This window comes from Myotis davidii, unplaced genomic scaffold (assembly GCF_000327345.1).
Source record: "Myotis davidii unplaced genomic scaffold, ASM32734v1 scaffold115, whole genome shotgun sequence".
Taxonomy (NCBI): Eukaryota; Metazoa; Chordata; class Mammalia; order Chiroptera; family Vespertilionidae; genus Myotis; species Myotis davidii.
The window spans coordinates 3,046,645-3,057,985 of NW_006291010.1; the positions used below are offsets into that span (position 1 = coordinate 3,046,645).

The 11,341-nt window shown below is 43.4% G+C and overlaps 1 protein-coding gene across 1 annotated transcript in view; it reads right to left on the reverse strand.

Annotated features, from left to right (window-relative positions):
- PLD1 (phospholipase D1) overlaps window positions 1–11,341 on the reverse strand; it is a 193,482-nt gene that overhangs the window by 174,273 nt on the left and 7,868 nt on the right. Inside the window, exon 2 of the mRNA XM_015564187.1 lies at window positions 4,519–4,682. The gene's annotated coding sequence lies outside the window, so the exon portion shown is untranslated. The remainder of the gene's footprint in view (window positions 1–4,518; window positions 4,683–11,341) is intronic.

The following is an 11,341-nucleotide window of genomic DNA, read 5'->3' on the forward strand; positions in this document are numbered from 1 at the left end:
CAGGGTGTAAATAAACTTTTATGCCCTAGCTGGTTTGGCTCAGTGGATAGAGCACTGAGGACTGAAGGGTCTCGGCTTCGATCCAATCGATGTATCTCTCTCACATCGACGCTTCTCTCTCTCTGTCTCTCCCCCTCCCTTCCACACTCTCTAAGAATCAATGGAAAAATATCCTCTGATGAGGATTAAGCAAAAAAGAAACTTCTACTGCATAGAAATAATCAGATTAAGGGTCTAAGTGAATTAAGGGGAAGCAGCGTTTGCCATCCTAAAATATGCCTTTGCGATATTATTTTTAAGTGGCTATTTTTAAGAAACAGAAGACTCAGAAAGAAACTTTCACCTTCCCTAAAGGAGTTTAGATAGAGGACCTGTTCCAGGAAGGAAGATATCACTGTTGGTAACTATAGTTTACTATGAACTAGTATATGATAGACAGGGGGGACCAGCAAGGCCCCTTTGATTAAAGTCCTCTGATGTCCCTTGTTAAAGGTGGCTCGACAAACATTTCTTTACCAAATATTTGCTTTCCTATCTCCACGTGAATTGCCTACCTGCCCTTTGAGTTTCAAACCACAATCCCTCCCTTCTTCTGAGTTCAAGATGACATAGAAGCTTTACTCTGCCATCTGTCCTCGGGTCTCAGGATCTTATAGAACCCCCATATGTACCTGCTTAATGAACTTTAAGGTATTTTCTCCTATTAATCTGTCTCATGTTAGTATAATTATAAAATTATCTTTTTTCCTCTCCCACAGAATAAACAATTAGAGAATAAAATCCTGGGTGGCATCAGGAAAAACAATATTCTAATTATAGTCAATTAAGTACGTATTCTTTATGCTTAATTTGTGCTTAATTACTATGTAATGCAATAATGACTTCTCAACACATCCTAAATTAATACTGGTATCCTTTATTTAATTGCAACAGTAAACCCTTCAGGCCTGTCTAGACAGATCTCAAGGTTCAGCTCTGGGCATGTTACACAGTTCTCTTGGGAGCTAATCCATAGGCCAACTTTACTTGGCAGCTCATGGAGTCAGCCATGCTGGAATGGGCCTCATCCTCCTTTTAGGAGGGTTGAGGCCTCCGTGGGGCATCAGAGCACTAGGGCTGCCTGGGTCACCCACCACACACTAAGCCACTAACCAACACCGGACTCACCTTCTGGCTGAAATGGCCAGGTCATCTGGTCCCTGAGTGTAATTGCCCACAACTTCAACAACGACATAAAAAGGGACTTGCCTGCAACTAAAATCCCTCTTTCAAGTATTTCTGTGTGTGAGAAACAGCATAAAAACAAGAACACTTAAAAGCACAGGATTTTAGAACAGAATTAATTAATGAAATACAAAAAAAAAATCTATAACATTAAAGGAAGTAGAGGGAACTAAATATTTTTTAGTATATTTTCCCTTTATTTTGAGCCAGGTCAATAAGCCCATTAGGATCTCCTACAGGTTGTACTTGTAGATGTTTTAAAAATAGGTGAAATGTAAGTTCACATACAATTTATTTGATTATTGCTGGGGTCCAACCCCAGCAGGTCCAGGGGTCCTCAAAGGTGTGGACGGAGTCGGTGAAGAAGGAATGACACGGAGACAGAGTTCAGTTGATCAGCAGCCTAGCCAGGATCTCTAGCCAGGATCTCCAGCCAAGTTCTGGTCTGGATCTCCAGTGGAGTTCTGGTTAGGATCTCCAGCCAGGTTCAGTCACCAGGTTCTAGTCAGGTTCTCTTGCCATGTTCTATCCAGATTCTGTAGCCAAGTTCGGTCGCCAGTTCTGTAGCCGGGTTCTCTTGCCAATTTCTATAGTCAGGTTCAGTGCAGGATCTTTTGCCATGTTCTCTCAAGAAATTCCAGGGAGTAAAGATTATGTACTTAAGCATGATTGTTCGTAGTTAGTGATTAATTACCCACCAGGTAGTTAAGAGGTTTCATTCCCTCCCTAACTTCAGGGGAAAATCCCTACCTGGGGAAACAACCTTTCTCAGAGAGGTGACCTTGGTTAAAACACATAGTGCCAAGAAGGTGAGCAAACATATTAAGAACAGTATGCCATATCTGCCAGGTCCCTTGAAACAGCAAGGATGGACCGGCTCCCGGCAGATTATATTCTTTAGTAGAGAGAAAAGAACTGCACAGGGAAGATTTGTTTTAGAAAACAGAAAGGATGGAAGACTGACGTGGGGGTTCCTATAACAAGTTACCATTCTCCCAGTGCTACAAATAAGAAGGGTACATTGAGTAGCATTTTCAAAGTTTCTACTTAATTTAAGGAAAATCTGAAGGGGGGCGGGGGGAGGGGAAGAAGGCCAAAAATTATTCCAAAACCCCCATATGTTATTACACTTCCTAAGAAATTTGAGGAAGACAGATGAAATATAAATCTCACTGTAGGTGATCTCAGCAATAATTGAAAGTACTTAGTGCACACTCAGTTCACAATAGGGGCAAAATGTCTTTGATCTCTCTTACTCAAAAAAATAACTTAAACAGTTATATTTTAACTTGACTCCTGCAAAAGAATAAATAAATAAAAGCATAATTGATTCCTAAGTGGTAACTTGCTTTTCATTGTCCCAAATAAATTAAGGCATAAATAGAATACTTTTTTAAAAAAGAGGGAAGGATTTTTAAAAACTATGAACAATAGTTTTCTAACGTTTTAGACAGCAGATGTTTGGGTTTGAATAAAATCTTTAAAAATCCAAATGTAATTAAATAACATAGTATTGGGTTATAACCCAAAATATGAAATAGATATTTATAAGTCCATATGGATATGTAAACAATGGACTAAATAAGTAAATGGAGGAGAAAAAAAAAAAGCCAAAGCTCCCATGCAGAAGCATTTCAATAATTTATGCAGCTATGCAGCCCTCTCTAGGAGATAAAGCATAAATCTTATCTCAATAGCCTGGGCTACCCATAGTGATTGCTTTCCAAACAGTTCAGTATTGAGAGGGGGAATAAAACATAACTCCACAATGGAGAAACCTTAAAAACACTGCCCCAGCTACCTTGGCCTATGTAACTCAGTGGTTAGAGCATCAGCCTGCACACCAGAGGGGCACAGGTTCGATTTTCATCCCTGGTGTCTTTCTTCTTCCTCCTCCTCTTTCTCTTCCCCTTCCCCTCTCCCTTCCCCGTCCCCTTCTCCTTCTCTTCTTTCTCCTCTCCTCTCTCTCTCTCTCTCTCTCTCTCTCTCTCTCTCTCTCTCTCTCTTTCTACCTCCTTCTCCCCTCTCTTTAAAAATCAATGAAAACCAATGGATATCCTCAGTGAGGATTAAAAAAACATCAAAATGTTACCCCAGCTAAGTGATCAAAGTCAACATTCAACATCAATAGTGATAAGTCATGTTCATAGCAGGTACCCTCGGTATGATCTGATGAAAATGGTAGTCTTCCTCTCAAAACCATAACCCCAGTCTAATCATGAGAAAAACATCATAAAAGTTCTAATTGAGGAACATTCCACAAAATACCTAACCAGTATCCCTTTAAACAGTCAAGGTAAACTAAAACATGGAAAGACCGAGACACTATCATAACAAGGAGGAGCCCAAGGAAACATGGCCACTAAGCGCAATGTGGTATCTTCGATGGGATACTGTAATACAAAAGGACGTTAAGGAAAACTAAGGAAATCTGAATAAAGTATGGACTTTCATTAATAAAAACGCCCTCAAGTGATTCAATAATTGTAACAAATGTACCACCACTAATGTAAGATGTTAATAATAGAGGAAACCATACTTTACTCCTGTGTACTACTTCACACTTTTCTGTAAATCTAAACCAAAAATAGTTTATTTTTAAAAAGGCCAAATTATGTGTTTGTTTAATGAGATGCTCCGGCTGAAAGTGGAGTTTAGAGAAGTTTCAGAATTCTGCTCTCTATATCCCTGGTCCCAGCCTCTGCTCCAGTCCTAGCCTGCCCCTGAAAGACAGAGCAATTTGAAAATCACTGTGGAGAAAAACTGGAGCATGTTATCATTGCAAAATACAAGCCCACTGCAGGCGGCCTGGCAGGACTCAGATGCACGACAGTCCTGCCTTTAGCTGACTGTGTTAGACCACGAGCTCTAGGCAGGCAAAACCACACCTCAATGCACTACCACAGTCTGAGCACTGTTGGCACCAAGAGACTCTGCTGGATAATTGCTCCAGCACCGGCCTGAGCAGAGACTGTTGCAAACATAGGATGACAGCTTTCACTGCCAAACTATTGGCCTTCCTTGCCACAGACCTGTAAAACTCACTTCGCCATTAGTCAGGCCCATTCCATGTTTCTAGTGAGATCAAAGAGGATAAATACTTCCAACACGCATGTCTGGCCTCCTGGTGTCGTACAGAGTGATGCATACCTCCCTGACCCCCATCCTCCCGCCAAAACCAGCCCCTGGATAGAATTCACAAAACAAGGGGAAACAGGAATCTTCTAAAGCTAATCAGGCTTATTTAACATTACTCTCATGTTTAATTGATACATTCTATTACAGATTACTCACCCACAAAACAAATAGGTGCAGCTGAATCAAGTCCTTGTAAGCTCTCTGGAAATGAAAGGTGGCGAATGCATATGAAAAGCTACAGATTGTACTTCCCTTGTTCCAAATGGCAGTACTATCTCGGCAATGAATCACTGTCATGAGCGTGGTGACATCTGTGAGGTCTGGAAAGAATGATTAGAAAAACAGATGAATCACTTGGGAACCCAGGGTTCACACGCACATCATAAACTTATATTACAATTTGGAGAGGCATTCATTTAACAAGTGAGCACCTACTATGTCCGGGCAAGTCCTGCTCTTGTGGAGCTAATGTTCTCATGTAAAAAACTCAATATTTAAGAAAACAAGACACAAGGGGAATTTGGATAATGATAAATGCTGGGATGAAAATAACCTACTGTAAATGGCTAGGATGAATGGGGCTGGGGGCAAAGCTATGTAGACTGAGTGGGGAAGCAGACTTGATGACCAGGGAAAGCCTTTCCAAGGAGGGAACACTTGGTCTTTTTGTCATTGACCCAAATCTCAAAAACACAGCAGCCATGCAGAGACTTAGGAGAAGCATGTTCCAGGGAAGAGGGAATAGCACAACACAAAGGCTCTATGATGGAACCAAGCCTGGTGTTTTCCAGAACCAGAACCCTCCTGACAATCCCCAGAGATGGGCAACTATCGTTGAGAAAGGAGACCACTGAGACGAATATGGAAATAAACCACGCACACCCGAATCCCCTGCTAGTTTCCAAGCACTACAGAGGGCTGTCTCCTTAGGTAGGACCCTAGGCTCCAATAGAAGTGAGCTCAGGAAATCAGGTCCTGGCATGAGGAACAAGTTCATGGTCAAAGAGTTGGGCGCTGAATGCTAAGTTTCTCAGGATGAGAATTTGAGGCCAAACATACAAATCGAGGCTTCCATGCACCGTGGCCAGGGCCCAGCAGCTCAACTAAACAGGGCACGGGTGGCACCACACCTGGGCAGCAAGGGCCCACAGGAACAGCCAAGCACGTGCATGGGGCAATCGTCAAAATTCTAAGGGATCTTACAAAATACTACATTGAGTTTTCCCCACCCCAAGAATCCCAATTTAGTAGAGTGGACCCTAAGGAAGAAGATAACCTACTACAATGGGCTTCTGGTGGCTCACTGGGCTCAAATTTTAAAAACAGTTGGGACTCTCACGTAAACTGCACTTCAGGGAGACACCTGCACTGAACTGCCTGCCTGCACTGTGTTTCTGCCATCTGAGCCAGCAAAGGAGTTCCTGGAATTGTGTTTCAACCAATAGGACTGAGGCTTTCCCTAGCTAATCCGAGCTGCACAGCTATAGCTCCATCAGCATCTTCACTGACCAATCAGAGGGGCCCCATCCTGACCAATCAGGACACTGCCTTGTGGACCATAAAGCTAAAACAATGCGGAGTCCTCATTTGCATAAGGACAGACCAATCCGGGACCAGGAGCAGGGACTCCTCACTATATAAATCAGTTCCCCTTGGCTCAGGAAGCACAATTTCTCTTTCTACTGAAGACGGCATTTCCCCAGCGCAAGCTGCAACACTGAAGATGTCTGGCTGGTCCAGAACAGGCAGAGTGGGGCAGAGTGAAGCAGAGCGGGGTGGAATCGAGCTATTTAGCCTGAGAGGGTCCTTGCCCAAGGCCATTTCATGGCTGTGCTGTTCCACAGCCATGCTGTTTCATAATTAAGCTGCAACACTATTGAGCTGTGCTGTTCTCACAGCCATACTCTAACACAATTGAGCTGTTTGCGCTGATTAAAGTTTCCTTCTTCACCGCGCCCCAAATTGGAGATTCCTGTTGGCACTGAATTGGCACCAACAACCATCATTTAATAGTAGGTATGTGACAGATCTAGGACTCCAAATTTGAATAAGTTCGCAGGTGATTTTGCTTAGCCAGACCTTAGAATTACTATGATTGGAGGAGTGGAGAGGGGAAGTTCTTCAGGGCCAGGGAGGTAGAGTCAGAATAATCCTGTCTCTATAAAACACTAGAATCAAAGATTAAATTGAATGCAGTTGAAATCTGAAATGTTTGAAACCAATTTGTACCAGCTAATAGAAAAAGACAGATAAAAATGCATAACTCAGTGTATTCCTTTCCTCCCAACCATATCTCCAAATTCAGAACCACTATGACAGCTGAAAGAGAAGAATTAAACAAATCTCATTTGTTACAATGAGAAAGGATGAAGTAAAGAAACTCTGATGTCACATAGGTCAAAGCCAATGGTGTGCTGATAAATGCTTACCTAGCTGGGGGCTGGAGAGAAGCCCTAATTGTAGTGTTTGCCAATCCCCGTGGTGTAAATATTCCCACCATCACAGCTTTCAAGCTCTCAGCTTGATGTCACTTAATTTCAGTTTGAGAAAAGATATGCAGTAGCTATAGTACTTTTACCATATAAAACAACAGATGTAAATAAATTCAAGAGCATAGATGCCAGTAAATTTAGTAAAATAATTAGTAAGTGATGACTTGTGGTACGGAGTCCCTCCTCCCTGCCAGCCAGCCCCAGTCAGGACTATGCAAGATGGCCCGATAGGCCCTGATCACTGGCCAGGCCAAAGGACCCCACCCATGCACAAATTTGTGCACTGGGTCTCTAGTAAATAAATAAAAACAGAAAAAAATCAAATTTCCTAGCTAATGTCAAAACACACACCTGAAAATATAGTAATTCTCAAAGGCATAAAGTTAGTTTATTCTCTCTAGTTGTAACCAGCTCTGCTGCCAGAAATCTTTCTATTGATTCTCATCACTGGGGTCTCATGGAATCCTACTGTCACCCAAGAATTCCTCCTGGGAAAAATGCATGTATCCTTCCTCTATATTCCCATAGGAACACAGCTCCCTGTCTACTCTAATATTAATTCCAATTTGCTTTATTTATTGATATTGCTCCTGATGGATTTGAGGTGGAGAGAGGAGCATGGTGTGTAAAAGAGGGGAACCAAACATTAACTTACTTGTTGCAGACCACATGGTGCTAGAGTACTCAGTATATGAATCCAAGATCTCTGGCTCCTAGGCTGAGGCCCATAGTCATTATTCCTCCCAGGGAGGACCTGTGAGGCCCAATGGTACCTTACAAACCTCGAAAACCTTCTTTGGCTAGTCACCATGACCCTGCATTTCTAGTCAAGGCAGCTTTGGGTTGAGATTGGAGTATGGGGTGCAGGTACAGTGTTTTGGCCAGGTTCAAGCCTTGGACTAATGAAAGGACAGGGTCCTCTCATTGCCACGTGCAAGTCCCAGCTGGAGGGCAGGGCCCTCCCAACACAATCATAGCTAACAGCTGTGGTTGTAAGCTTGAACCTATGGTCCAAACACGTAGCCCCACGTGCCTTGTGATAGAGTTCGGGTGCATGTAGTTGAGTGGGGATGAATGCTGTAAACAATGTGATCACGCCCCTACTTTGCCTCGTGGCATCTGCTCTAAAATAAAGACATGGCTTGTGGGTGCTGGCGCTATCTCCTCATCAGAGAGCAGCATCCCACCGAGACCCAGCTTTCATTCTCTTGTCTTTTCTCAATCCTTTCACCACCCCCACTCAGAGTCACTGAACCAGGCTGAGCTGGCATGGCACATAAGGCGCCCTGGGGCTGAGTATGCCATGGCCGTGCCGGCTCCCCCCACTGGAGTAAGGTGAAAGTTAGATTACTGTCTTGCTCCATGTTCCTAGCTTTTAAATATTTAGCATCTACAATATCCTAATAGATGGGTTTTCCCCTTAGGATAATAGGATTCTGGCTGGATTTCCCTCCCCCCTCCCCTTTCTTTTGTTTTTAAATCTTTTTGACATCACAATCATATTAACACCAAAAAAATATTTATCCTCAAATCCTGTACCCTTATTTTAGCTTATATGTTTTTATTACAAAGTGGGAATAAGAGTGATATTTGAAAAACAATATCTAAATTTCATCTTTATTTTTTCTTCTAATTTTAGGTCCCTTTATCAAATTTACCACCTTGGGTTCTGCATATTGATACCATCACTCTGCTCCAAAGCCTGGATCCTCCATCCCAGTCCATTGCTCCCTCCCCAATTGCTTTATTTCAAAGGATTCCATTATCAGAACTTGGGTAGAGAACACTGCAGAAAAAGGACAATGAAATGAGTACAGCTGCTAATCAAAATGCCACAGACTGTCAAGTCCACATCTACATATCTATTTGTAAGAATAAACAGCACAGTAGAACAAATAAATAAGTGAAACATTAGCCATAAACACATTCTTTTCTGGAAATGTCTATATATTTTGAATGAAATTAATTGCACCATCTTCTTTCATCCATCAATGCCCCCCTTTCATTCAGCTCACGCCTATTGTGTACTACAATGGATACAGCAGTCCCAGAAATGACAAAAACACAGTCTGTGACCTCAAGAACCTCGTCCTCTCACAGGGAAGATGGATGATAAACAAAATAATTGCAAACCCAGTGATTCTAATATCGTGCTGTATATGAAATCCATTAATATAAAAGTGATGTAAACAAACACAGACTCAATTGTTATGAAATATCCCAAGCAGAGGCTAAGCGTTTCCTGGTATCTCCTTGTCCCTAGGCTCTGTTGATTAGCAATGGTTTTAAGCAACATGAAGATCACTTCTGGATAAACCAAATGAAAGGTTATTTTCAACCTCTTTGACATGTCAAAGGGTATTGTTAATAAGCAACACATGGACCCTGAATTAACAAATTAGAGACAGCTGAGGAGACAATTTCCAATAAGGAAGGGCAGAGGATGCCTAGAGAATACTGCTTGCCAGCCATAACCCATGTGGAACAACACCATGCCCTGGCAGCGAGTAGGGCAGTACCTCCCTGCAGGCTCCCAGACATCTGCAGGGAGCATGTACCACCAGAATGAGCTCCAGCACCAGGCCTCCTCACTAGTCCACTGGGATCCAGCATCTTAGGATTCAGCTCCAAGACCCCACAGTGAGTGCAAGCCAAGAGGAACACTACCCACTTCTGACCTGGATGCCAGAACCGTGCTGATAGCCTGACCCAGAGCCACCTGGTGCCTTCTCCACCCTAAACCCTGGGACCTGATGCCAGGGTGACCTGGAGCAACCCAGAGCACACACCCCTCTGAGCCACAGGAGAACAGGGACTGTGCGAATCAGAGAAACTGATGCCCACTCTACTCCAGCCCCCTGGACACCCCTGCTGGGGTGACCCAGAGCAACCCATGCCCACTTCACCCAAGCCCAGGAGTGGTGACCCAGAGCAACCCAGTACACGCATCACTCAGGACCACAGGGAAGTTCTGACTGTGCGACCCAGAACAACTCGTGCTCATTCCACCCCAGCCCCCAGGACAGTCCTGCCAGGGCTATCTAGGGCAACCCAACACGCACCTCACTCAGGGTGACGGGAGAGCACAGACAGTGACCCAGGGCAACCCGCCCCCCGACACACACACTGAAGAGGGGTAAATGGAGCAACCCAGAGCATGTCTCACTCCAGACTATAAGCGAGGACTGTGAAACCCAGAGCAACCTGCACCTGTTTCTCCCCAGGCCCTGGGATAGTCCTCCAGGGGCTACCTGGAGCAACCCAGCACACACCACACTCCGGGCCACAGGAGAGCACTGCCCAGGCTACCTGGAGCAAGCTGGTGTGCCCAACCAGGGGCCACAGGACTACGCTGCAAGTCCACTGCCAGAGAGACCTAAGGTGCTACCCTGCCACAGGTACTGGGGCCATACAGCGAATTGCATGCCAGAGAACTCTGGGTCCTCACAGGGAGTCACACACCAGAGTAACTGCATGCGCTCCCACCATCCCGAGAATCTTAAGCAAATGACTGAGGGACCTGATTCATGGGAGAAGAGTATATAACTCAGAGCAGAGACAATAAAGGCCTGAGACACAAGGTAGACCCAACCTCTGGGCTAACGATTTCCAGACCATTGCTCTGATAGGGTCATCAACCTCTCAAACCTCAAGCAGGGTGCCAAGGACCAGAAAGAGACAGCAAAAATGGGGAGACAAAGAAACAACCCCAAGGTAAAAAAAAAAGGGGGGGGGGACAGGCAGAAAAGGAAATAAATGAAACAGAGGCATGCAGTATGTCAGAAAAAGAATACAGAGTAAGGGTTATACAGTTCATAAACCGGATGGATAAGAAAATCAACAACTTATGTAAGATCAAGAGGAAATTAACAATGATATAGTTACAATAAAAAACACGATAGAAGGTTTCAACAGTAGACCAGAAGAAGCAAAGGGCAGAATTAATGAGTTAGAAGATAGGGCAGAAAAAAAATCCAATCTGAACAGCAATTGGAGAAAAAAATAGAAAGCAGGAGGAGAGCCTAAGGGAGTTTTGAAACAACATTAAATGAAGTAACATACATATCATAGGGGTTCCAGAAGACAAGAAGAGGAGCAAGGATTAGAAAACCTATTTGAAGAAATAATGACGGAAAACTTCCCTGATTTGGGAAGAAAAAATTCACACAAACATAGAGAGTCCTAAACAAGATGAACCCTAAAAGACCCACACCAACACATGTCATAATTACAATGACAAATGTTAATGACAAAGAGAGAATCTTAAAGGCTGCAAAAGAGAGACAGCGAGTTACCTACAAAGGCTCTCCCATTAGATGATCAAATAATTTCTCAACCAAAAAACATCAGGCCAAAAGGGAATGGAATGAAGTATACAAAGTAATGCAAAGCAAGGGACTGAATCCAAGAATACTCTATGTAGCAAGGCTATTATTCAAAATTGAAGAGGATATCAGGAGCTTCACAGACAAAAAAGAAAAAAAAAA